We start from the raw sequence: 27,290 nt of genomic DNA on the forward strand, positions 1-27,290 counted from the left end.
TCATTAGCAAGAAAATATTTTCCCTATAAATGTTTACTGTCCCACTCCACTGAACATTCTAGAAAGTGAAATAAAGCAGGAAGAATACATACGCTGACATCACCTGTGTATAGAATACGTCGTGCAACTATTAGAATTTACCAAACAAGTTTAGCTGTTTGCTTTGTGCAAGGTCAATACACACATGTACACAAACTGCGTAGCTTTTAGCAGCACCAAAGCATTAGAAGTGAAATTGGAAGAAAAAATAATCACTTATACATTCATCAATCAGCATCAAATACCCAGAAACAAATCCAAGTAAAAATGTGCGTGACTTCTTCCTAGAAGATCTAAATAAGTAAATGAAGGTGCATACCATGTTTGCAACCATGTGTGCGTATTATTGTATGTACGCAGGGAGAGAGAGAGTTTTTATAAGGAGCCATCTCACATGACCATGGAGACGGTCAAGTCCCAGGGCCTGGGCCAGCCAGCTGGTGACCCAGGAGGAACAACCGTGTGAGTTCTGATCCAGAGGCCAGCAAGCTTAAGAGCCAATGTTTCATTCGGAGTCCTAAGGCAGGAGAACACTAACGGTCCAGCTTAAAGGCGGTCAGGCAAGAAGCGTTTGTTCCCTCTTACTTGTAGCAGCCCGATCAGATCCAACGTCACGTTCCTTCTGCCACCAGCCCACACCCTTAGTCTTTATCCCCCACGCTTATTTCAAAAGGGCAGCTGATGGGCTTAGGGCTTACTTTGGAGGGGATAAAAATACTCTAAACTTCACTGTGCTGATTGCAAATACCTATGAATGCACTAAAAACCTTTTAATTGTACATGTTAAGTGAGTGAATTGTAAGCACTTTAATTCTATCTCGGAGTTCCCTGGTGGCTCAGTGGGTTAAGGACCCAGTGCTGTGACCACTGTGGCTCAGGTTGCTGCTGTGGCCGGGTTTGATCACTGGCAGAGAACTTCCTCATGCTGCAGGCACAGCCCCCAAAAGTTCTATCTCAATAAAGCTATTTTAAAAAAGAAAAAAGAAAAAGCAGGAAAGGCAGACTTCGGTGCTGTACTATTCCCTTTGTTACCCAGGCCTCTCATTTCTCTCTGATCAGGAAGGCAAAGCCTCAGAGCCCCAGCTCTCCTGGGCTGTATTTCCCTCCAGATCCACCAACCTTGTCCAGTCCACCTCCCTTCCCCCAGGCGACTGAGGGAGGCCTGGAGAGCAGGAAATAGTTTCTGTGGACTTTGGAGTTTGTGCCTGTGCTGAAGCTACAAGATGTAAATTTAGGGACCATCAGGGGTTGTGCTTCCCTGAGTGTGACGTAAACACGTTTACAAAGGGAAGGAAGATGGCGAGCTCTCATACATTCAGATGCGGCAGCGTTCCTGAGGTCTCAGCACCTGCCCTTCTGTGGCCTGTTCCATGGACATGCCTCACATCCGTCCCTTAGTGATGTATTGGTGCTTTCTCTAACCACTAAAAGAACCTATGCTATTTTAGCTTGAAATAATTATTTCTAACTGTCACATCCATGCACACAGCTAAGAAGAAAACTCACTCTATCCAAAGGCTTGTAGTGAAACACACAGCTCTGCCCGAGGGATCATTCACAAGAGCAGTTCTGGCCATTGCTCCTACTGTGGCTTCTAAATCTTCGCATCCGAACATCAAAATAATACGCATCTCATGCAGTAGCTTGATGTTTCTGTTTTAGATATTGTCTATTTATTTCCTGATTTGAAAATAATTTAATTTTACTACAATGCCTACTCCACTCCCACCTTTCTAGCAGAATTTAATTGATAAGCAAAGCTCACATGATGGCTATGTCAGCACATTTACTAAAGAGTCAAATAGTTCACCACACTTATATATATATTTTTCTGGCATGGACCTTTTATTTTCTTTAAGTTCCTTTTTTTCATCTTTTTTTTTCTTTACACCACCTATTCCTCTTTGTATTTTTATTCTTATTTTTTGGAAATTCTTATTTCCCTTTCACAAAATCTGCACGTGTAACACAATAAACACTAGATTATCTCACCTCTCTCGGAAATTTGTAACATCTGACCAAACTTGTCTTTTCTCTCTGACCCCCCTACGAGCTTCCCCCGCCCCATATAGTGGTGGCTATTGTAACACCGCTTTGTCCCTAAATACTTCCGCATGTAACTCCCAAGAACAACGACGTTTTCCCATAAAACTACCACCCGATGATCTCCCTTTCATCTCACCGTTCCCAAGATGCACACAACAGTTTAATTTAATACATAAGCCATATTCAGGGATACCCAATGGTCATAATAACAATTTTATGGGTTTTTTTCTGCCAAAGACAGAACCCAAATGACAATCCCACCCTGTAGTCAGCTTTTAGGTCTTTTTGGAGGCTTTTGACTGTGAATATTTTTCAAGCTCCTGCTTCTCCCTCCTTTTTCTCTTCCTCTGTTACGTGGACATGACTGAAGCCTCCCACCCAGTAAGTGCACAGGTTTCAGGACTCCGTCCTAACAGGCATTCCTCGGTTTTTATTTTCCCGGGTAACTTCCTCGGCAGCCCGCTGGTCTCCTTCCCGGTCTGGACAGACCATTCCCCAGGGTGCTGGACACACCATCTTCCATAAGGTGCCTTGACAGCGGCCTCGGCGGGGGGCACTGAGTCCTCAAATCTTAACCCTTTGCCTTTTCTTGGCTTGTTTCTTAGTTTTCTGGAATGCGTACTTTGCAAGAAAAAGACACACAGGAACAAGTGACAAATTGCAAGAGTTTTTAACCTTGTCTCCTCATAAACCACAGGCTGTCAAGGCGCCTGATGTCACTGGATTTTCACTGTCTTCAATCTCATTCTTCCCTCTCTCCCTGCTTTTCCCTTCCCATCCCCCACACCAGCCCTTAGCCTACTGCGTTGTATAATTCGTACACTTTCTAGTTGTAACTTAGTGAGATCTTAAGAAGGAAAAGGAGCATAGGCTGGCCCAAGTCGCTATTTTTAGTTCAAATTCAATAAGTAAATGAAAGCTTTTCTCTCATACTTTTTCTTGTATTTCCGTTAAGAAAGAGACCTAAACTCGATTCTGTTGGGTATTTTGTTTAGTTTTATTAATACATCATTTTAAATTTTGTGAATGATAAAATCAGTGTTATGACCCAACCACATCAGTGGAAAATTTGACACACCCCTTCATTCTCTCTGCCAGCCTCCCAAATTTTGCTGAGGCATTATCTTTAACATCTTATCTTACATATTAAATTCTAAACACAGGAGTTGACATGTTATTCCATTTCATTATCAGAGTTAGAAGTGAAAGACGTAGTCACCCACTTAACTGTTGTGAATATTGTCACGGCAGTCTTTCTATAATACAAATATTTCACCTTGAGGATTATTGCTTTGGACTGAGTCATTAACATTTAAATATGTTACATTACAATTAAGCCTGCTCTTCAGAAAGAAAAGCTAGCAGATTAATTTCTTTCTTTTTTTTTTTTTCTTTTTAGGGCCTCACCTGTGGCATATGGAAGTCCCCAGGCCAGGGGTTGACCTGGAGCTTCAGCCCACGCCACAGCCGCAGCAATGCCAGATCTGAACCGCATCTGTGACCTATGCTGCAGCTCAGAGAGAAGCCAGATCCTTAACCCACTGGGTGAGTCCAGGGATCAAACCTGCCTCCTCATAGATACTAGTCGGGTTTGTTACCCCTGAGCCAAAAGAGGAACTCCAGATTACTGTCTGAATGTTTTTTATGTTGTCAACTTTTTTGTTTTAGCATCTCAAGATGTTTAATTATACAAGTATTTCCCTTCTAATATCAGCCCCTCAGCACAAAACACTAACCTCATGCCCACTTACGATTAACTGCACAAAACATGTAATGTGTTGCAGGACCTTCCGAATGCCATGGGCGCAGGCAAAAAGAAAACAAATCCTTTTTCCTAACAGAAAGTACAAGCACTCTATAAACAAATTATCATGATAAAGCGAAGGTAAGTGCAAACGGGATGTGTAAAAGGTAGAAGGCTTAAAAATTTTCTCTTCACAATCACTAAACCACCAATGCGGCTGTCTACACGCTCCCTTCCTATGGATACCGACAGACCTCCCGGGCTGGCATCATTCCAGAGCCAGATACACTGCCACTGCTCCATCCTTGTGTTTCGAGTGGAATGGGAAGTGACTTCCCACCCCCAGCCAGAGTTTGGTTAAAAATGGGTTGAGGTGGGGAGTTCCGGTTATGGGGCAGTGGAAATAACCCTACGAGGATCCATGAGGATGCGGGTTGGATCCCTGGCCTCGCTCAGTACGTCCAGGATCCGGCATTGCCAAGAGCTGTGGGGTAGGTCACGGATGTGGCTCAGATCCCACACCGCTGTGGCTGTGGCGGAGGCCAGCAGCTGCCGCTCAATTTGACCCCTAGCCTGGGAACCCCCATATGCCACGGGTGCAGTCCTAAAAAGCAAGTAATTAAAGAAATAAATAAATAGGATGAGTCGTAGGGAAGTAACTCTATTTCTTCAAATTAGACTTCCTGGATCATGATGTAGTGTAAAAAGGTGCATTGTGTGCACATTGAATGTTAAAAAACAAAGCCCGACGCTGCGGGAAATGTCTCTGGAGAAGTGCCTGCATTAACTGGGTACAATTATTTCCCCTCCAAACCCTGAGCACAGCTTGTGTTTTCTTCTTGAGTTCAAAGGTCATGACAGATACGAGTCAACTTCATTTTGGTGCATTTGTATATAACCTATAGGATTTTGACCTGGAAAAGTCTAATTGATTTATGGAAGGTTAAGTTGTCTGGCTCTATATAAAGACTGTTTTTTAAAATAAAATGTATATCAAAAATTCATACTCATTTTTAAATTGTTTATTAAAGTGTAATTGATTTACCAAGTTCCTCCAATGTCTGCTGTGCGTTGAAGGGACACAGTCATACATAAATGCACATTCTTTTTTACTTCAGACTCTCTTCTGTCATGTTCTAACCTTGGAGACTGGACATAGTTCCCAGCAGGACACTGGTTGGTAGATGCGAATTATTACATCTGGAAAGGATACGCAGTGGGGTCCTACTCTTATTTTTAGGCAACTTTTTTGAGCATCTCCTGTGCGCTAAACATTATGCAAAGATGCAGTGATCCTGACGGCCCCTCTGATTCAGCCATTGTTTCTGATTCCTATTAGCTCGGGTTTTGTTTAGGGGGTGAGGTGTTTGGAAATTTTTTATCTTAGTGCTAGTAAAGACGAGACAACAGGACCCCGGTGGAGTCAGCTAGGCTAAGCCCCACGTCACCAAACTGGGTTTTAACGTTTGTAATTTCAGCTCTCCCAGGAATGGAACCTTAAACCAGCCAATCGGTAATCACCCCATCAGCCCTAGTCAGGTTGTCTGCCTCACAGCCCCTCAAGGATCCTTTCCCCTAAAGGAAAGTGACTTTTCAATAACCCACCTTTTTTCCTTTTTTTTTTTTTTCCTTTGTGTAACTTCCTAGTTTCTGCCCCCTTCTGCCTTAAAAAGACCTGCATTGTGTACAGCAGCTCAGGGCTCTCTTATCTGCTTTCTAGATGCTGCCCAACTCAAATAGAATTTGGCCCAAATAAACTCAAAGATTTTGATAGGCCCCAGTATATCTTTTAACAGAACAGAATTTTTTTTTAATTTTTAAAAACCTATGTTACATGCATGGTGTAGTACAAAGAACCGAAGATCTAAGATCCAGAGTTTTAAAAAGGAGCAAGCTTAGGCAGTATATATCATGCTTTGAGACTCAGTTTACTAGTATTAAACAATAGGGATGATGGCGAGCTCTCCCGCTGGTTGCAGAAATAAAGCAAACCAGACACCAAAAACTGAAGGGCAGGGGGGGGCACGACTTTGGAATTCGGACAGAAGGCACGCCCAACTCTCCACGAATTAGGGGTGACTGGGCACAAGTTTTGCCTTCTCTCAGCCTCCCTTTGGGGCACTGGGCAGCCTTGTAGGACATGGTGAAGGGGGCACCACCTCCTCTGCCCAGCACGCTTTCACCCGGTAGTGCTCCAGTGGGATCTATAGTCACAACAAAATCTTCATTTTTCTTCAGATGAAAGTTCTAGATTCTGCAAAGACTATCAGTGTTAGGGATCCATAGAGGTAGAATAACAAATGAAATTCAGAATATTTCCAGGATAAAAGTCCTGGGCTAGGGGTCGAATTGGAGCTGCAGCTACAGCTTACACCACAGCCACAGCAACACCAGGTCCTAGCCACATCTCCAAGCTACGCCACAGCTTGCGGCAATGCCGGCTCCCTAACCCACTGCACGAGGCCAGGAATGAGACCTACGTCCTCACAGACCCTAAGTCGGGTTCTTAACCCACTGAGTCACAGTGGGAACTCCAGGATAAACTATTTCTTAAAGGTGTGTTTGTAAGTGTGGGTGTGTGTATGTGGCATAGCCAACCACCGGGGCCTCATCAACTCCTGCTGCATGGAAAGAAAAAGCAAAACAAAACAAAACCCTACATGACCAGAGCGAGTGAATAGCAGGGTGGTACAAAATTGTTTATCTTTGGAAAATTCCAGTTTTAAAAAGACATGGTGATGAGAAGAGTGACCTTAGGTGGGACGTTTTCTGTTTTCTCAAATGAACACTGATGATCTTTGAGTTTGAGAGGAAAGCAATTCACTTCAGACTGGGCCCTACTTGAAGGAGCTGTTGAGTGACTCAGCTGCCTGTGTAAGGGAGTCCTATTTGCAGGTCACGCTGGCCTGAGGAAATGTATGCACAGTTACTGGCTGTTCCCAATAGGGATTCTGACCTTTCTGCTAGTTGGCAGGAAGGAGGTGCTTCTCTGCAGTGCCTTAATCCATGGAAAGCATGGGGTTATTTCTCAGTCTCTTTTTATTTTAATGCAAACCTTAATGCAAAATTCATAAGTACTCCAAGGAAAGATCAAGGAAAAAGAATCAAAATGTTAGCATTTGAACCAAAGACACAAGTCTTTTCGCATCTGACTCTTATTCATTTATGGTTATTAACCAGTAAGTAAAAGTGATGGGAGAAATGACAACTTCTAGATCAATTTCAAAATAGCAAAATTAATAATAAAGGCGTATTGCATATCTTGTATAGCTTTACATTTTCAAGTAAATAAGCATTTGGGTTGCTATCACTAAAATTTGTTCCCATAGAAACTAAATTTCAAGGCTCGACTTTATTAAAAACTCTTAATCCTGGTAAATATGGGTATGTGAATCCTCAAACTTCCAGAAATCTGCCAGTGTGTCTTAACTAGTGTTGTGACTTAAATTTCCAAAACAAGCAAGTGAAAATATAATCCTGAATATGAAAAGGAGGTAAAAGACCTTTCTATACGAGCAGTTGTGATTGAGAAAGAAAACGGAATATCTTACTTTAGTATAAATATGACCCAAAATCATTTTCAAAAACACAGTTGAAATGTTACACAAAGCCTGATTAGAACTAACATTCAGCTATTCTATTTCTCATGAAGTTTCTTGCCAGAAAAAATAGAATATCAAAGTTAATTTTACGAACCACCTGCTATACCAACACTCTATCAAAAACGTTTTTCATTTTCTCCATGTTTATTTCCAGTAGTTGCCTATGTACTCTTTACCTATTGTAAAAGTCTCAGTTAAAGCACAGATGTGACCTGTCATTGCCATTCTACTGGTAGCAGAAACGGTAAACCCAACAGCCACTAGCAGCACTATATTTGAAAGGCCAAAAGGAAAACAGCTTTGGGGGGTTTTCTCTTCTGCAAAAGTCTATTAAGTACTGACAGTGTCTAGAGAATGTATCCCTTTCTTGGAAGCTGTAGTGGGGAAGAAAGAGCTTCCTCACTGCATAACCCTTGAAAACTGTACACTTTGGACATTAACCTATGACAGGTTAACTATGACAGGACAGTATCCGTTTTGTGGAGGTCGAGGATCGCATTTTGTTTCACCAACCATTTTTATGCACATTTTAAATAAAAATTCTTTGATGAAATTACACTGCCTCCCTTTAACAGCTGAGACACGGTGCACGCCGCGTTTGAGAAGACTGAGCTCCACGGAACGTAGGCAATTGAATCCTGTTGGGTAGAAAAGCATATGCTCCCACCTACAGACCCAGGCTCCCAGGTCACGGGGCTCATTTCCACAATTTCTAGGGCTGTGTGGAGCATATGAATTTCTGAGGTTTGCCTGGGTTTGACTGTTAAAGATCATTTGAAATGGTACTTAATTTCCAGACAAAAATGAATTGACCTTTTCTTCAATTGTAAATATTCATTATCTGTGAATTATTTTCGTGTCGGTCACCATGAAAAGTCTCTAACTGAAGCCAACAAATATATACTTTGGGCAGACAAAGGATATGGGAGAATAAATCCATTCATAAGGCCAAGACAACTTTTATAAAGAATGTTAAGGTTTGAAATAAGGCAGGTATTAGAGATGTTTAAATGCATTATAAAAATAAAATGGTGCGGAACTTAAGCATTATTATAATGGAATCAATTGTTCAGAATAGATCCAACTAAAATGTTAGCACAGAATAAAGGTAATATTCTACATGGTTTATAGACAACGGCTTTTTTTAGAACACAGGATTCAGACTTGCAGGAAACTAATTGAAAGAAAACTATTATCTTAATACCATATGCGATACGAAAATTAATTTTCAGTTGAGGTTTTCACATAAAATTTGAAAACACAGGAGTGAAAAAGTGATATATGCTACCATTGGGAGAGTGAAAGACTTTCTAAGCATTATAACATGGTAGATAAACATCACAGAAGAAAGACAATGAATAGTTGCAACTTTGTGTTCCAAATGTTTACTCCAAACTAAAATTTTAAAATATACACAAAAGTCTGAATCATAGTCCCAAAATGATTGAGCGATAAGGATTCTTTATAGACTACTCGCCTGCAAAAAGCTCAATAGAAAATGAACATAGGATTTGAATATACAATCAAAGGAAGAAGGAACAGAAAAGGAAAAAAAGTCGCAAGAAGAAAATTCATACTAGGAGGAATTTTTTTAGAGGTGAGATCACCAAAAATGGCAGAGTCGGGAACCACAAAAACACTGTTCCTCCGGAAAAACAGTAGATAGGACGGCAAAAAATATTGGAATCAACTTTTTCAGAACTTGGGAATCTAATAACAAACGTTACAACAGCCAGAAGAGTGCTTCATGAAGAAACACACTGATAAATGTCAATAAAAGAGAGTTGTATCTAACCGTACCCGCTTGTCACCTCTTAATCACCAGCCTGTACACTAAAAACTGCAACACACTGCTCCAAGTATGTAAACAAGGTCGGACTAAATGCCAAGACAGGCCACGTTCATACGGTGGAAGACCCAATATTACTAAGAAGCCCATAATATCCAAAGTGATCTGCAGTCCCATTAAAATCACTCTGCCCTATTTTTGCACAAATGAATGAATTGATCCTAAAATTCACATGGCATTACCAGAGGCCCTAACCTGCTGAAACGAAGAAGGCTAAGGTGGAAGGGCATGTGCGTCTCAATTTGAGAGCGTGCTGTAAAGTGACAGTGACCTAAACACTCTGCATAAGCACAGGCAGATAGATCGACGGAATAAAGTCAAGAATTAATGACACAGAAACAGACTCAGACGACTACGGTCCGCTGATTCTCCACAAGGTGGCCGACCGGGCCATTCAGTGAGTAAATAATAGTCTCTTCAATATTACGGTTCAGGGACTACTGGCTGCAAACGAAGAAAGTTGGACCCATACCTCAAACGATACAAAATTAAAGTTGATCAAAGACGTTAATGTAAGAGCTAAACTATAAGGCAATGGGAGGAACCAGAGACTTGAAAACAGTCTCGAAAAGGTATTTGCATACTTGTGTTCGTAGCTGCAAAGCATAGCCAAGGTGTAGAAGCAGCCCGATGCGCAGTGGGAAATGAAGGGCATGTGTGTATCTAAATTTCCCCAAGGACACACACTCTAGAAAGGAAAGAAATCCTATCGTATGCTGCAACTTGAGGTCATTTGCTAAGTGAAAGAAGCCAGTCATATAAAGGTAAATGCCATGATTCCACTTATCAAAGGTACAGAGAGGCGTCAAAGTCATAAGAGACAGAAAGTAGGGCTGTGGTTACCAGGAACCGGGGGAGGGGGGGAGGAGGGGGAAGAGAGAAGTTAGAAGGATGGAGTTGCAGATTTGCTAGAGGAAAAACTTCTGGGGATCTGTTTAATAATAATGAGATACATCCACTAGGAAACTGTATGCTTAAAATGACTAAGATGGCAAATTATATACTGCGTTTTATTTTACCACTCTTCAATTTTAAAAATACATAATTTGGTTAAGTTTCTATGTCTTCGAGATTGTCTTGGCTATTTTGAACCCTGTGCATTCCTATGCATTTTTAATTAGTTTATAGATTTCCACAGGAAAAAAAAATTTGTGCTGGAATTTTATTTAGAATCAGTTGCATTCTATAAATGTTTTAGGAAAATTTTCATATCTACAATTTAAAGTTTTTACTTACTGAAATGTTATATATATTCATTCATTTATAATTTATTCAATTTTTCCCAGTTATATTTGGAGTTTGGGGGTACAATTTCCATATATTTTTTTACCTTTTTTCCTAGGTATTTGTTATTTCCAAATACTATTGTGTTTTGTTGCTAGTACATGAAAATATTAATATTTTATGTTGATATTATACCTAGCAACTTTCCTAACTTTTAATTGTTTACCTATTGATTTTTTTAGATTTTCTATGTATTTAATTATGTCACCTGCTACATAACATTTTCTTTCTTCTTGATCCTTAAACATTTTATTTCTTTTCTTATAATTTACATCAGAACTTCCAGTACAGTGTTGAATTCAAGTGTTAATGAAAATCGTGCTTTTTTCACATTTATTTCAATATAAGTTTTCTCCTTTTTTTTTTTGCTTTTTAGGGCTGTGCTCTTGGCATATGGATGGTCCCAGGCTAGGAGTCTAATCAGAGCTACAGCTGTCAGTCCGTGCCACAGTCACAGCAACACCACATCCAAGCCGCATCTGCGACCTGCACCGCAGCTCACGGCAATGTCAGATCTTTAACCCACTGAGCAAGGCCAGAGATCGAACCAGCAACCTCATGGTTCCTAGTCGGATTCATTGGATTCATTTCTGCTGTGCCACAACAGGAACTCCCTGGATACTTCTTATTGATCTGTATTCCACTTCAGTAATCTTTTTTACTGTGCCTAATTTGCTGATAAGCCCATCAATTAAGTTCTCAATCACTGGTAGAATGGGTTTTTTTGGTTCAAAGATTATATATTTATTCCAGGTATATGGTAAAATTTCACTTTTTTTTCAGGTATTTTATTAATTTTTGACTCTACCAATTTTGTATCCATAGCTTTCTTTGGCCATTTCCTCATAACTAAAATACCTGGGTCATATGTGTATTTGTTTCTGCAATTTTATTTTTTCTTCATTTTCATCATATTGCCCTCTACCTTGGAATGTCTAGTAATTTTTAAGTTAATGCCAGAGAGTGTTTATGAAAAACTGTGCAGATGTGCACATCTGGTCAGGAAAAGTCATGAAATTGCAGTAGCAACAACCTTTGTAACAAGAAGAAACTGGACACAATACAGTGCTAGCTAATACAGGATAAATAAGTTATTCTTTTGCACAACAGACTGTTAGACAGAAATGAGAATTAACCATCGACTACTATATACGACTAAAACAATAAATCTCCCCCCAAAAAAGTTAACAACAAAAAGCTGTAAAAGAGTGCTTTCTATTTTATCCATACATGCAGTGGTGTAAAAACAAGCCAATCAAATTCAAGGTTACAGAAATCAACATAATAGTCACTTTGGGCAGAGAAATTTCTGGAATAGAGCTTCTGAGATGCTAGCCATGTTCTTAACCTCTGGGCTAATATACACACATCCTCATGCAAATATCAACCTTGCAGAAAAGAATGTGGCACTATCTAGCAAAGTTCTATCTGAGCCCCCGCTTCTGGGTATGTATTCCAAAGGCAAACTGGCAAATATATGATACCGTTTGCATCAGTTTCTTCAGAAGTCCTATACGTAGGGGAAAAGGTCGGGAACCTCCCAAATACCCATCCATGGGGGACTAGACAAATAACTGATAAATCACACATGGGGTATTATGAAATGGTAAAAAAGGAATGGCGAGACTAAAAACAATAATGATAGTAATACCTCCTAAGATGTTTAACCCCAAGTAAACATGTGTGCGATATTTAGTGAAGCGCTCATTATTCAGCAGTTGAAAAACGTTATAGCACTTAACTGTAAACCACCTGTGGCTTCAGCACCAGGTAAGGTGAGCCAGCATGGGCAGTATTACCACGATAAATATTGGCTCCACGTCTCTGGCATTAGACTCATCTAAGTGTCTGCTTCCCACAGTTGTCTTCTCTGAGCCCCAAATCCAATTTTGCTCCCTGGACCAGCCTCATTAGTTCCTTCCTCCCTTACCTCACTTAGGAAATAATTATTGAGTATCGCCCATGTGCCATGTTCACTGTGCGCTGGCTTTTCTTTGCTCAGAACCCTGTTTTGTTCATGCTTTATTTTTCTCGACTATCAGCATCATTTTCACATTTACTTCTCACCTCCAAGCATTCTGATTTTGGTTCCGAAAAGCTACCTCGGTGGCCTCTGCTCTGCAAAAGTAATCATCTGACCTGATATCCTGTCTGGCTTGCCAACACAGGGAAAGCATCTGACACAAAACAATAAGTTCTGAGAAAGTATGTGCATTACCAGGGAGATACAAAGATCCTTCCAGGAGGGTCAATTCAGACCCACGGAGGACGACAGAACGTTCTCACAGGTATTACGTCCTCCTCTATTTTCACAACAGAAAACTGCAATGCTACCTGAAATTCTTGCAGATAGAAAGATAGAGCCAAAGCAGTTAAAGAAGAAGGCTCTAACAGTGGGCATTAAACCAACCAAGTGTAGCTGATACTGACTTTATGAAAGTCGTGATCTGAAGACTAAATTGACCTGTTGCAATTAATACATTAATGTTATGTGAATAAGCCTGCAGGCCAGTAGAAAGCAGAGCAGCAGGCAAAAGGATGCCTCGCCTTAGGCGAGCAAAGACTTTTTATATGGCCTCTTTGAGTAGATTTTCAAAGGCAAGTATTTCCACCATGAGACCCTAAAAACTAGACATAATATATGAAATAACTGTTTTCAGATATTACCTAAGAGGCAGTGCAGGATTGCAGTCCTCGGAAGGGAATGAGTGGCGTGGACATCTGACGACCTCAGTTCTGCCTGCAGAACTTTCCAGATGGCAGCAGGGGTAGGGAAAACCCAGACAGAGCTCAGCAATTTTTTTGGGCTGAGCAGACAGATCAGCAGTTGGAGCTACTGAGAGAGCTGAGATTTCCAACAAACTTTTGAATTCTGCATACGGGTCCCCTAGAGCATTCAGCTGTGTATTGTGCAGGTCAGGAAAGAGAAGGAACCCGAGAAGGAGCAACTTCTGAGGAACTATGAGCAGAAAAGCTATCCGTCTACGAGAAGGTGCTCAAGGGGCCGGAATGGAGAAACCTTGTCCAGGAGATCCCAGGCAGCCCATCCATTCAGAAGAAGTTTAAGTTACACCTTGACCAAATGAGACTCAGAACCACTTAGCTTAAAAAAAAAAAAAAAAAGAAAAGAAAAAAAGACCTGGAATTCTCAAGCTGATTTGTGACATCTTAACATCTGAAAAAAAAAAAAAAAAAATCCCGCACTGAAGAATTGGAATATAAGGCTGGACCAGACGATGTCCCACAAACAATGTGCAATTATTAGCTCTGCAAAGGAGAACTTGACCAAATACCGGGGAAGTATAACTCAACAGAAATGGTTTGCATATCAGAATAAGTAAAAGGGTCCACTACACAGCTCCTAAAATTATATTTAAAGATGTAAAGAGAACCATGTACATAAAGTTGGAGAGTTGGAAGATATCAAAAAGAGGCCACGGGTAATTCTAGAGCTAAATAATTCAATACCTAAAGTGAATGTTTCACAGACCAGTGAACCTGAAGACATGTTCTCCAAATAGAAACACAGAGAAACGGGAAAGAAGGACAATGAGTGAACAGCCTTGCGAGATAATATTAAGCATAATCCACATAAATAAGCTATGAGGAGGGACAGGAGAGGCAGAGTGGGGCAGAAGACTCATTTGACATGATAATGGCCACAGATCTTCCAAACCATACGATCCAAGCAGCTCAGCGAACCTCAGATGTAATAAAATAAAACCACAGGACATCAGAGACAAATTCCTGGAATCTAGTGATATAGAGAACATTATAAAAGAAGCCAGGAAAAAAAGACATTATTTATAGAGGAACAAAGGTAAAACTCGTGATCAGATGTTTTTTGCCTAAAACAATGCAAGGCATAAGCCATTGTGGGGGGGGGGGCGCTACTTAAACTGCTAAAAGAAGGGGGGAAAAGTTAACCCAGAATCCAATTTCCATTGAAAATATCCATCACATGTAATGACTAGCCTTCCAGTTTCACCTTGGAAATACAGACAGAAAGGGTGTTAGTCTTTTGCATAATGAGAAGCGCCCCAGGAAACCTTTAATCACTGACTTTTCTTGAACCAATCAGAAAACAGGTCTTAGGGCAAACAACTAACATGAAATCTAGGGAGGAAATGAAGGTAAGCGAGGAAGCTGTCACTAGATGGCGCAACAACAAACTAGAAAACCTACCCAATTCCTGATGAGAGTAACATTAACACAGACCTACATTGAGGCCTAAGAGCAGGAAAATGTACTTATCCTCAAGCAAAAAAAAAAAAAAAAATCTCATATATCTCAACATCTCCTGTTATACATTTATCTCATGAGATAAATGTATAACAGGAGATACATTTATCTCATGTATCTCAACATCTCGTTGTCACAATTCTGATTGTCAATGAAAAAATGGGATGCATGAAAAACACAATCCGAGGAGACAAAGCAGGTACCAGAATCACACGCAGAGACAACGTAGATGAGGCAGCTGAAGGAGGGTGGGGTTCAAATAACTATAATTGATACGTTAAAGCTTCCATGCAAAGCTTCTCAGCTGGGGAGGGGAGGGACCGCCCCCCAGGGGAGGTCTGATAATGTCTAGAGGCGGTTTGATGGTCTCCTCTGTGCAACAAGAAATAACGAGTAGAACACTCCCTCCCAGTACCGTAAAATTTAAGAGTTGAGGGAATTTCGCCAATGAAGTAACATTTGTATAAGTGGAATCAGGAGGTAAGGAAAGAGAGATAAAGGACAGAGGAACTATTTCAAAAACGGTAGCCAAGAATTTTCCAAAATTACTGACAGATACAAACTACGAGTCCAAGAATCTCCTAAAGGATCAAATACACACACACCCACTCGAGCACAACATTCAAACTACAAAGCAAAGGGGGGGTGCGCGACTCAGCAGCTCGAACCTTACAAGTGGAGGACGGAGAGGAGCAGCGCGACCTCTGCCCCAGGGTGACAGGAAACCTCCACACGACTTAGATAGGCACCGAAATACGACCAAGATGATCAATAGTATGTCGTGGTCTTTTTAATCGCAGTTCAATGTTTTAATGAAGAAAATATTCTTTTCAAAAGCCAAAGGCGGAAATTTCCTTGGTGGCACAGCAGGTTAAGGATCTACTATGGCCACAACATGCATTTAGAACAGGAATGATATTGCCCGAAAGAGGTGAAACTTGGTTCTTGGGGGCGGAATTTTATGTATGATCATGGCCTGTGGTCCGCCAAAGCATAACTTTTAATGTAAAAAGGGGGGTTATCCCTTGGTATTTAACTTCTTTCTTTAGGAAGAAATTTAATAATTTTCTCCCTTAAAGGATGGGAATTTTCCCCTTAAAAGATAATGAGAAAGATCCTGCTGTGGCTCAGCAGTAACAAACCCAACTAGGATCCATGAGGATGTGGGTTCAATCCCTGGCCACGCTCAGTGGGTTAAAGATCCAGCGTTGCTGTGGCTGTGGAGTAGGCTGGCAGCTGCAGCCCTGATTTGACCCCCAGCCTGGGAAGTTACATCTGCCTTGGGTGTGGCCCTAAAAAGCACCCATAACCCAAAAAAAAGGATAATGAAAAGGCTGATTGAGACTACTACCTGCAGAAGAACAAGAATAAGAATTTTCTAAAGAAATTCATTAACGCCCTCAGCTTAGAGGGCTTAAATATCTTAGCAGGTATTCGCCGTGGTATCTCTGGGGAGAAGCTGCACCCCAGTGCCTTCACTGCCAGAGCATCAAGGCTGAGAACTTGAGATGCTGGCCTCACTTTCTGGAGGGGAAAGATAGGCAGTCAAGAGGATTTACATGTTGGCAGGCCTGTTATCAAGTCCCAGCTATGCCAGCTGTTGTGCTGAAATGCCCTTGGGGATTGCAGAGAATTGTTCTTGCAGAATTGCTTTTACTTTTTCTTAGGGAAGCTTAGCCAACACTGTCCTCTGGACCTTATGATTGGAATTCAGGAGAGAGCTGGAACCTGATAGCCTTTTAACTAAGGTATTCCCTTGCCTTCAAAATTTATTGAGCATTTACTACGCACTGCGCTAAATCTAGGGATATAAAGACCAATGAACCAGAGTCTTCAGCTGTAGCTGAAAAAGCTTGTGGCAGGGGCCTGGCCTTATTATCACATCCTACATACTTACCGAGTTCTTCCCTGGAGTCAGTGGGAAGCTTTTGGTGCGTTTTAATGACTGACTTTCTATTTTTGTTCCTCTCAAGGTAATAATCCCCTAGCGTAATTGATAAAGCATTGCTCTTTACAAACACCCTGAGGCTTTTAGCAGTAGGAACCATATGACGTAACAGGAAAATATTACACAGAGTATGTCCTGAATGGTTATTCAGGTCAACTTCTTTGGCTTGGATTAGTGCAAACATTGTGACACCTGTAAAGGGGTACCCGCTACAGAGGATGTGAAATTACCTCATTAGAATTTCCTTGCAGTCTTCCCCTTCTTTCAATCAATATCACAAAGTTTCTTTTCTTTATACTTCTAGTGAAGCTAGAAATCAATAAGACCAGATCGTCTTAGCACAGAAAGAAATCTGAAGAAAAGGAGAACATCCGTGACTTTGGAGCACAAGCTGTAGAGGAATAACAGAGCCGGCCTTCTCGCCAGGCCTGACACCGCCTGCTCGATGTGATCCTGTAGTCTGTTCAAAATTCATCCTATTAAATCTGTTATTTTAGGTTGATTCTGGATGAGGAGCCAGGGTTCAATGAAAGACCCTCATAGAAACTGAAATACAGTGTGTGCGTGTGTGTGTGTGTGTTTATTCTGACTATACATAGTTGAGTCACTTTGCTCTGTCTGTGTGTGTGTGTGTGTGTGTGTATATGGTCACTTTTCTGTACATCAGAAATTGGTACATTGTAAACCAACTATATTCTAATAAAAAGCTTTTTTAAGAAATTGGAATAGAGAAGCTCGTTACTGATAAGTCTTGGGGGAAGTGGCGGATCTCACGAGGCCCAGTAGGGTGGTCCGGGCAGGGTACGAGCAGAGAAAGCCTGGCAGAACCCGAGGCACATGCTTTTACTGGGGTCCTGAGAGAGTGCTTTGGGCTTCCTGGGCTGGTCACTTACAACCGAAGCGAGCAGGGTTTGGGGTGGGCTCACCTCACGGGTCACAGGGGAGGCCTGGGGTGGGTGGCAGACTGTGGATCCAGCATCACTGGAGAGGTGACATCAGGAAATTAAATTTGCACAGTTCCCATCATGGCGCAGCAGACATGAATCCGACCAGCACCCATAAGGACACAGGTTTGATCCCTGGCCTAGCTTGGTGGGTTGGGGATCCGGCATTGCCGTGAACTGTGGTGTAGGTCACAGAGGCAGCTCGGATCTAGCATTGCTCTGGCTGTGGTATAGGCCAGCGGCTGTAACTCAGAGTCAACCCCTAGTCTTGGAACCTTCATATGCTGAGGGTGCAGCTCTAAAAAGAACAGAAAAAAAATATTTGCTTGTGACTCTGAGGGCTGTTATCTAGGACACATGCTCAAGAGAAGGGCTCCTGTCCGTTCAAGCCTCCTGAAGTCCACAGGCCAAAAGCAGTGGATGCCAAGGCAGAGCCACCTCGGGGCAGCTCAGCTAAACTCTCAACGTAGGGGGAGTTTGTGGTTAAGCTCTTTAAGAGAGTTCTAATCTTTTGGACACACACTGACACCCTTAAAGAGGAAATTACATGTCTATGATTTGCTTCCAATGGTTGGAAAGAGTGGGAAGTGAGCAGGGGTATGGATTTAACAGAGCTGGCCACGAGCTGATAACTGCTGAAGCTGACTGTCTGCCCCAGAATGAACTTTATCAAAATAGAAATTAGAGGAGTTCCTGCTGTGGCAAAGAGGGTTATTGATCCAACTTGTCTCTGTGGAGGCACTGATTCGATCCCCAGCCTGGCGCAGTGGGTTAAGGATCTGGCATTGCTGCAGCTGTGGCACAGGTTGCAGCCACAGCTCAGATTTGAGCCCTGGCCTGGGAGCTTCCATATGCCCTGGGTGCAGCCAGAAAAAAGGAGGGAAGAAAGGAAGGAAGGAAGGAAGGAAGGAAGGAAGGAAGGAAGGAAGGAAGGAAGGAAGGAAGGAAGGAAGGAAGGAAGGAATTAGAAGGCAACCTGACATCGCTGAAAGGTACACTAGTGAGAAAACAATTTTTGCAAGTGATGAAAATCTAAGAAATGAATTTTACCCTCAGAGTCAAGGCCTAAGCTGGCTTTAGCCATGGCTGGATGTAAGATACCAAAGGATACAGTGGGGACTTTTCCTTGTCCCTCTCAGGGAACTCTTTTCCTCTACACTGACTGCCTTCTTAAATAAGGTCTTGACATGTGGCAAACAAAACACAGCCACAGACTGTTCCGGCCTCACAAATTTTTTTTTTTTTTTTTGCAAGTAAGAATCTCACAGTAAAGAAAGCAGCCCATCCCTTCCTTATTCCCACGTACTGAACAGTGTTTATGTTAAACTCATCAAAGGGTCTGGTTTGTCTCCCCCTGGTCACGGTACCCCGGGGAAGAAGGAGGTACAAGGGCTGGCCAGGCAAGATCACATCCCCTCAGCTCACGGGAGAGGAGGCAGGGGCCCAGGACCTGCAAAGCCAACCCTCCCACGGGGTCCTCTGGTAGCGGCCGACCTCATCGCTCTGCTCCGCCGTCATCTAGGGCAGAGGCACGGGCCTGGCGCTGTGCCTCCAAGAGGGATGCTTCGTCACTGTAGTGGGAGGGTTTGCTTTCCCACAATCCCCCTGGCTAACTCCATTTACTCGCCTTCCGGTCTTGGCTTGGAAAGCTCAAGTATTATCCACCCTTCCTCTCAATTCCCCTTATTCTGCCATATCTGTATTCTGCACAGCACACTTCACCTTGCAAAATGCCATTTAACTTCGTTATCTCTTCCATTTGCTGAGTTTTTCTTGCCTACTCCCAATGGGAAAAAAAGAAAAGCTTCATGAGTGCAGGAAATGTTCAGTATCCTGTGCCTGGTTGCTGGTCTGAACACTTGAAGAATACTGCCTGGTAGGTACTTTCTAAATATTTGAATGTAAGTGAATGAATGAATGCACCTCATAGAATCGCTAGTGGTAATTGTTCCAGGGGCATAAGCTATTGGGTAAGAAAAATCAAATGCTACAATACTGCCCGTGTTTCTAGCCTTGACTTTGCCATCAGAGAACACTTCTTGGAGGAAGAAACATTCAAGGATGGGTCCGAAGTCTTAGGTAAGGAGTGAGGTGTCGAAAGAGTGCACCTTGGCATCTTACACAAGTGTCTTAGGGCTGGATGGCATAATGCACTGTGACTAGGTAGCCGTAAGCCTGTGTGTGTGCAGTACAGATACAGGCACACGACACATCACGCGGAGTTGCCCGAGGTGCAGCTGGCAAGGTGAGCAAGCTTGGGTCACAGTCACAGGCTACAGTAACACACTTGGACTTCAGCCGTGGGCACTGGAAAGGCATCGAAGGGTTTTACAAGTGGAAGTGACATAATTAGGTTCATTGTGAAGTGTGCTCTCTGGCTGAAGGATGAAAAATGAACCAGACGAGGTCAAGATGGGAGACAGGACGAAGGATTTCAGACAATGCATGGAGCGGTGACGGGTCCGGATGGGGAAAAGGGCCTCCTTATCTGGGACCTGCAGGTTCAAGAGATCTCAGGATGCTCGGGGCACATGACTTTAGCGTATTTTCTTTCTATAAAGTTGACCATAGAGCAAAAAATAAATTAAAGAAATAAAAGGGTCCAGTAGCAAGGAACCAGGGCAGGCAGCAGTGTGGCCAAGGCCAGCGGCATGCACACGCTTGGCTGCAGGCACGTGCGCGGTGATGAGTGCCCGGACCAGCCGGGACTGGGCTCAGCTGCGGACACACGTGGCTGCAGCGGGGGGAGGACAGTGCTTGCGTTGGGGGGTCCGCAGTGCTTGTGTGGGCTACTGGTTTTCGTCACAAAAGTCCTCTGCGTAGCAAGCCCCTGGGGTCCGTGGTGGTGAGCACGGCAGGTCCTCGAGGGTGAAAACCGCTGGGATTTGCACAGCCGCTGAGGTCTCAGTGATGACGGCGTCTGGGCTCCTCCACGGCGCAGACCACTGGGGACCACAATCACTTCTGTTATGCGGCTAAAGCCACCAACCTCTGCCCCTCTTTGGTCTCAGCTATATCTGGACGCCTCAGCTATGCTGGCCTCCCCAGCCGTCTGGTTGGGCGAACCCAAGTGGGTCTTTTTCAGGCAGTGCCCTAAAAGTCTGGGCAGGCTGGGTGCTCACTCTGCTCTCCTTTTTCCTCTTGGGGAGCTCAAGAGGGAAAGGGAGCTCACTCTGGGCTCTTGGACGGGCTGCACTGGGGCACAGGGTGACACAGGCCAAGTGGAACTATTCTTCCTACCCTTTTTATGTGGGCATTTTTAGGCTTTTTGCTCCACTGCATTGCTACAGCTTCTTAAGTGGTCTTCTTCCTCTTGCAGAGCTGTTTTTTGTTTGTGGAAAGCCAGTTATTATTTTTGCAAAGAGGGACAAGGGAACAGGGGGAGCTCCTGCTTCACCATCTTTTTTCTCACATTTAAATTGTGTCATTTTCTTATTGTTGAGTTTTAAGAATTCTTTATATATTATGGACACAAGTCATTCATCAGACATACATTTAGAAAAAATTTTCTCTCTGTTTCTTGTCTTTTTATTCTCTTAACAGAGTCTTTCAGAGATGCAAAGTTTTTAATTTGAATAAAATACGACCAATCAGTTTTCTTTATTGGATTGTGCTTTTGGTGTCATAGCTAAAAACATATCACCAATCCCAAGGTCACTTAGATGTTCTAGCATTTTTTTCTTTCAGAAGGTTTAAGGTTTTGCATTTTACATTTAGGTCTATGATTAATTAATTCTGGGATAAGTCTTGTGAAAGTGGTAAGGTCTGTGCTGAGGTTCATTTTTCCATGTGTAGATGTCCCCTTTTCTCAGCACCATTTGAAGAAAGAGTTATCTCTTCTCCCTTCAGTTGTCCTTGTTCTGTCGTCAGCACAGGTGTGAGTCCACCTTAGGGCTCTCGGTTGTGCTGCCTTAACCTACACGTCTGTCCTTCTGCCATTGTCATGCTGCTCTAATTACTGCAGCTTTAAAGGAAGTCTTGCAAACAAGTAAGTCCCCTCATTCGTTCTTCTTCTTCAGTACTATGTTGGCTCTTCTGGATCTCTTGTCTTTTCACATAAACTTTAAAATCAGTGTGTCCATGTCTTCAAAATAGCTATGGGGGATTTTGTTTGGGATTGCACTGAATCTAGTTTGAATTAGGAAAACGAACATGTTGCTAATATTCCGTCTTCTAGGAGCACAGACTCTCTTCTTCCTTTTCTTTAGATCATCTTTAAGTCCTTCATCAGAATCTTGTAGCTTCCCACATATAGCTGCCATTTTCTAAAAATATATCACTTTTTGGTGTGAAGTAAAAGATGTTAGTTTTTAAATTCAAATTCCAATTGCCCACGGCTGATACATAGGAAAGCAACGGATGTTTGTAGAATGTCTTTGTATCCTGTGCCTTTTGTTAGACTTCATCATTAGTTCCAGGAAGTTTTCACTCTCAAGTTTGGAAGTTTCTACACAGACGATTCTAAACAAAAGCGGTTTTACATCTTCCTTCCCAACCTGTGTACCATTTAGTTCTTTTTTTTGTCTCTTCATACTAGCTAGGGCTCCCGGTACAATTTTTTGTTTGTTTGTTTGTTTGTTTGTCTTTTTAGGGCCACACCTGCGGCATACGGAGGTTTCCAGGCTAGGGATCGAATCAGAGCTTCAGCTACTAGCCTACACCACAGCCACCGCAATGGGGAATCTCAGCTGCACCTGAGACCTACGGCACGCTCACTGCAATGCCGGGTCCTTAACCCACTGAGCGAGGCCTGGGATCGAACCTGCGAACCTAGTAGGATTCATTTCTGCTGCACCACAACAGGAGCTCCTCCCAGTACAATTTTAAACTGACGCGGTGAGGGGTTATCCTTTTGCTTGTTCCTCATTTAAGTGAGAAAGGGACCAGCTTCCTTCCACTCACTCTGCTAGAAGCCACATATATTTGCAGATATTCTTTACCAGGCTGAGGAAGTGTCTTAATTCCTGTTGTGTTCAGTTGTTACGGTGATTGGGTGTTGGATTTTGCCAAGTGCTCTTTCTTCAACTACAGACATAATCATGATATTTCTTTAGCCTGTTGATATGGTGGATGAAATGTCTGAATTTCAAAGATTGAATCAGCCTTACACAACCAGAATAAATCTTACTTGGTACAATTACCATATTTCCTATTTGCACATTATTAGATTGGATTGGCCAGGGATTTTTGGATTGATTTTCACGAAATGCGTTCATCTATAGGTTTCTTTTCTAATGATATCTTTCTTTGGTTTTAGTATTTGTATGTAGTGTTAGTTTCAGTATTTAGTATTAGCACGAAAAGGTCTTGTGAGTAAAGAAGTGACCCCCCTGCTTCTATTTTCTGGGATAAACTGTGGGAAAATTATACCCTGTCTTTTTCTTTTTTAAGTTTTGTAGACTTCACCAGTGAAGCTATCTGGGCCTGGCGATGTACTTTTGGGGAGGTTAGTAATTACTGATTTAAAATCTTTAACAGATTAAGCTTTATTCTGATTGTGTCTCTTTCTTTGAGTTCTAGAAATTTCTATGTTGCAGGAAAGGAACAGCCCCATTTCATCTAAGTAATCAAGTCTGTTGGCTTAGAGTAGTTTATAATCTCCGTCTATTATCCTTCTCAGGTCCAGGGGATCAGGAGTGATGATATCTCTTTCAGTTCTAATATTAAAAATTCATGAACCTCTCTTTTTCTCTTGGTGACATTGACGAGAAACTTATCAATTTTATTAATCTTTTCAAAGAAACGGCTTTTGGTGTCAATGATATTCTCCAATATTTTCCTGGCTTTTAGGAGTGTCTTTTTTGGCTGTACCCACAGACTTCAGAAGAGAGAATCTGGGCCACAGCAGTAAAAACACCAGATCCTTCTCCTGCTAGGCCACCAGGGAACTCCTGTTCTCCTGTTTTTAATTTCTTTGATTTCTAATTTAATTTATATTTTCTTTTCTTTTTTTTTACTTTTGTTTTCTTTTTAGGGCCACACCTGTGGCTATTGGAATTTCCTGGGCTTCGGATTCAATTGGAGCTGCAACTGAGGCCTATACCAACGCTTTAAATAACGCTGGCTCCTTAACCCACTGAGTCAGGCCAGGGATCAAAACCATATCCTCATATACACAATGTCAGGTTCTTAACTCACTGAGCCACAATGGGAACTCCTCTTTTTTAACTTTAAATTGCCCTAAAATGAAATCTTAAGTGACTGATCTTACATATTTCTTCTTTTCTAGCATATGCACTTAATGCTATAAATTTCTCTCTAATGAAATCACCGCTTTCATTGTATCCCTTACGTTCTGATTAGCTGTATATTCAATTTCCTTTAGTTCAAAGTATTCTTTTAATTTCTCTTGAGACTTCTTTGACCTATGTGTTATTTAGAGGCACATTGTTCAATTTTCAGTTAACTGGAGATATTCCTGCTATTGATATGTTATATTAACTTTCAAGTTTCATTCCACCGTGGTCTGAGAACCTATCTATAATTTTCATTCTTTTAAGTTTGTTGGGGTGTGTTTAAGAATGCTGTTCATTGGAGTTCCCGTCGTGGCGCAGGGGTTAACGCATCCGACTAGGAACCATGAGGTGGCGGGTTCGGTCCCTGCCCTTGCTCAGTGGGTTAAGGATCCGGCGTTGCCGTGAGCTGTGGTGTGGGTTGCAGACGCGGCTCGGATCCCGCGTTGCTGTGGCTCTGGCGTACGCCGGTGGCTACAGCTCCGATTCGACCCCTAGCCTGGGAACCTCCATATGCCGCGGGAGCGGCCCAAGAAATAGCAACAGCAACAACAAAGACAAAAAGACAAAAAAAAGAAAAAAGAATGCTGTTCATTCTTTTAAGAGTGTTGGATTGTTGTTGTCACTAACTCATGCAAGCTTGAAAAAGTGTGTATTCTGATGTGGCTGAGTGGAGTATTCATTCAATAGCAATTAGATCAAGTTGATTGATGCACTGTTCAAGGCAACTCTGTCCTTACTGATTTTCTCTCCATTTGATCTATCAGTTACTAAAGGAAGAATGTTGACATCTGTGACCACGACACTGGATGTGTCTGTTTTTCCTTGTAGTTCTACCAGATACTGCCTCATGCACACCTGTTTAGGACTGGTAAGTCTTAGAGGACTGGTTCTTTAATCATTATAAAATGACTTTTTTATCCATGATAATTGTCATTCTTTTGCAGGGTGCTTGCTCTGAAGTCAACTTAGATGCTCCCTGTATTAATTTTTTGATTTTTGTTATAAAGGTATATTGTTTGCCATCACTTTACTTTTAATTTATCTGAGTCTTAATATTTAAAAATTTTTGTAGACAACATAGAGTTTTATCTTATCTCTTTGTTCTCTTTTAATTGGTGCATTTTTTAATTCATGTGCTTAGAACATCTACTTATAAGTGGTTATTGATACAGGTGGGTTGATATCTCCCATGTTTCTGGTTCTTTTCCATTAATTGCACTTACTATTTCTTCCCACCCTCTTCCCTCCTTTAGTGCCTTCTCTAGTTGAAATTCAGTGTTTTTCGGTTTGGTTTTTGTTTGTTGTCTTTTGTCTTTTTAGGGCCACACCTGAGGCATATGGAAGTTCCCAGGATAGTGGTTGAATCAGAGCTGTAGCCGCTGGCCTATACCACAGCCACAGCAGTGCCAGATCTGAGCTGCATTTGTGACCTACACCACAGCTCATGTCAACACCAGATCCTTAACCCCCTGAGCAAGGCCAGGGATCAAACCTGCATCCCCAGGCATGCTAATCAGATTCATTTCTGCTGAGCCACGATGGGAACCCCTCAGTTTTTCGTATGATTCCATTTTAACTCCTCTATTAGCTTATCAATTACACTTCGTTTTGACTTTCTAGTGGTTGCCCTAGAGTTTGCAACATACGTTTTTAGCTAATCTAAGTCCATTCAAATAATACTATATCACACTACATATAAGGCTGTTAACTTATAATAATGTATTCCCAATTATCCACATGTAATCTCCCAATTAACCAATATATTGTTACTATCATCACTTTAAACAATTATCTTTAGTTAAGAAAATGAAAAATAGGGAGTTCCCGTCGTGGCGCAGTGGTTAACGAATCCGACTAGGAACCATGAGGTTGCGGGTTCGGTCCCTGCCCTTGCTCAGTGGGTTGACGATCCGGCGTTGCCGTGAGCTGTGGTGTAGGTTGCAGACGCGGCTCGGATCCCGAGTTGCTGTGGCTCTGGCGTAGGCCGGTGGCTACAGCTCCGATTCAACCCCTAGCCTGGGAACCTCCATGTGCCATGAGAGCGGCCCAAGAAATGGCAAAAAGACAAAAAAAAAAAAGAAAGAAAAAAGAAAATGAAAAATATTTTACCTTCATTTATCCTTCTCTTATGATCTTCCTTTCTGTAGTTCAAGTTTCTGTTCTACATAATTTTTCTTCTCACTAAAGAATTTGTTTTAATTGGTCTGCTGCTGGGTGATGAACTGTCAGTGTTTGATGATTTGAGGGATTTTTTATTTCCCCTTCATTGTGAAGGGTGCCTTCACTAGACACAAAATTCTGGCTTGATGGTATTTTTTCTTTCAGCAACTTACCATTGACCTCAGTCACCTCCTGCTTGTGTGACTTCTGAGGGGAATCCACGTAATTCTTACCTTTTCCCTCCATGAGCAATGGGAGCCCCCCTTACACATTCTGGTTTCTTTCAAGGTTTTCCATTAGTCATTTTTTTTTCTAATTTTTGGATTTTGTTTTCCTTTTTCCTTGCACTCTTACGTGTGATTCCCTTTGGTGTAGATATTTTGTGATTTATTTGTACAGCTTGGTATTCCCTGAGCTTCCTGGAACTTCGTTTTAGTGTCTATCGTTAGCTCTGAAACGTCTCGGCCATTTCTCTTCAGCTCTGTCTTCTCTTACTTCTCTCCTAAAGCCCAAGGGCATGTACCAGACACCTTCTGAAACTGTCTCATAGTTTTCAGACGTCCTATTCTTTTTTTCAGTCTTTTTTCTCCCTGCATTGCAGACAATAGCCCACAGATCAACTCACCAAAGGCATTCTTCACTATTGTTACAGCGTTTGGGATTTTCAGCATTTCTTTTGAATCCTTTCTTAGAATTTCCCTCTCTCGGCTTACATGGCCCTTCTGTTCTTGTATGTCGTCTGCTTTCTCCACTAAAGCCCTCCATGTGCTAATAATAGTTATTTCAAATTCCCTGTCTAATTATCACAACATCTGTGCCACATCTGAGTCTGTTTTTGACACTTGCTTTGTCTCATCAGAGGGTGGTTTTTGCCTTTTGTCATGCCTTGTAATTTTTGTTGAACGTGAGATGTGTGTCATCACATAAGAGGAACCGGGATGCCTCGAGGTGTTTAGATCTATGTCGGTCTGGCTGGGAGTCAGGCTGTGTTTACTCTTTGCTGTAGCTGTAGGTGTCGGAAACGTTCAGTCCCTCTAGCCTCCTTGTCTGTGTCTCCTCTGTTGGCTTTCTCTTCCCTGAGAAGTCCTGCTTGCACAGCATGTTTGTTTCACCTCCTTCCGGTGCAACTCACGCCGTGGTCCTGGCGCCTGGTTGCGGTGGAAATGAGGAGTTGGGGGCGGGAAACCTTCTATGAC

Source organism: Phacochoerus africanus, chromosome 11, assembly GCF_016906955.1.
Source record: "Phacochoerus africanus isolate WHEZ1 chromosome 11, ROS_Pafr_v1, whole genome shotgun sequence".
NCBI classification, from domain to species: Eukaryota; Metazoa; Chordata; class Mammalia; order Artiodactyla; family Suidae; genus Phacochoerus; species Phacochoerus africanus.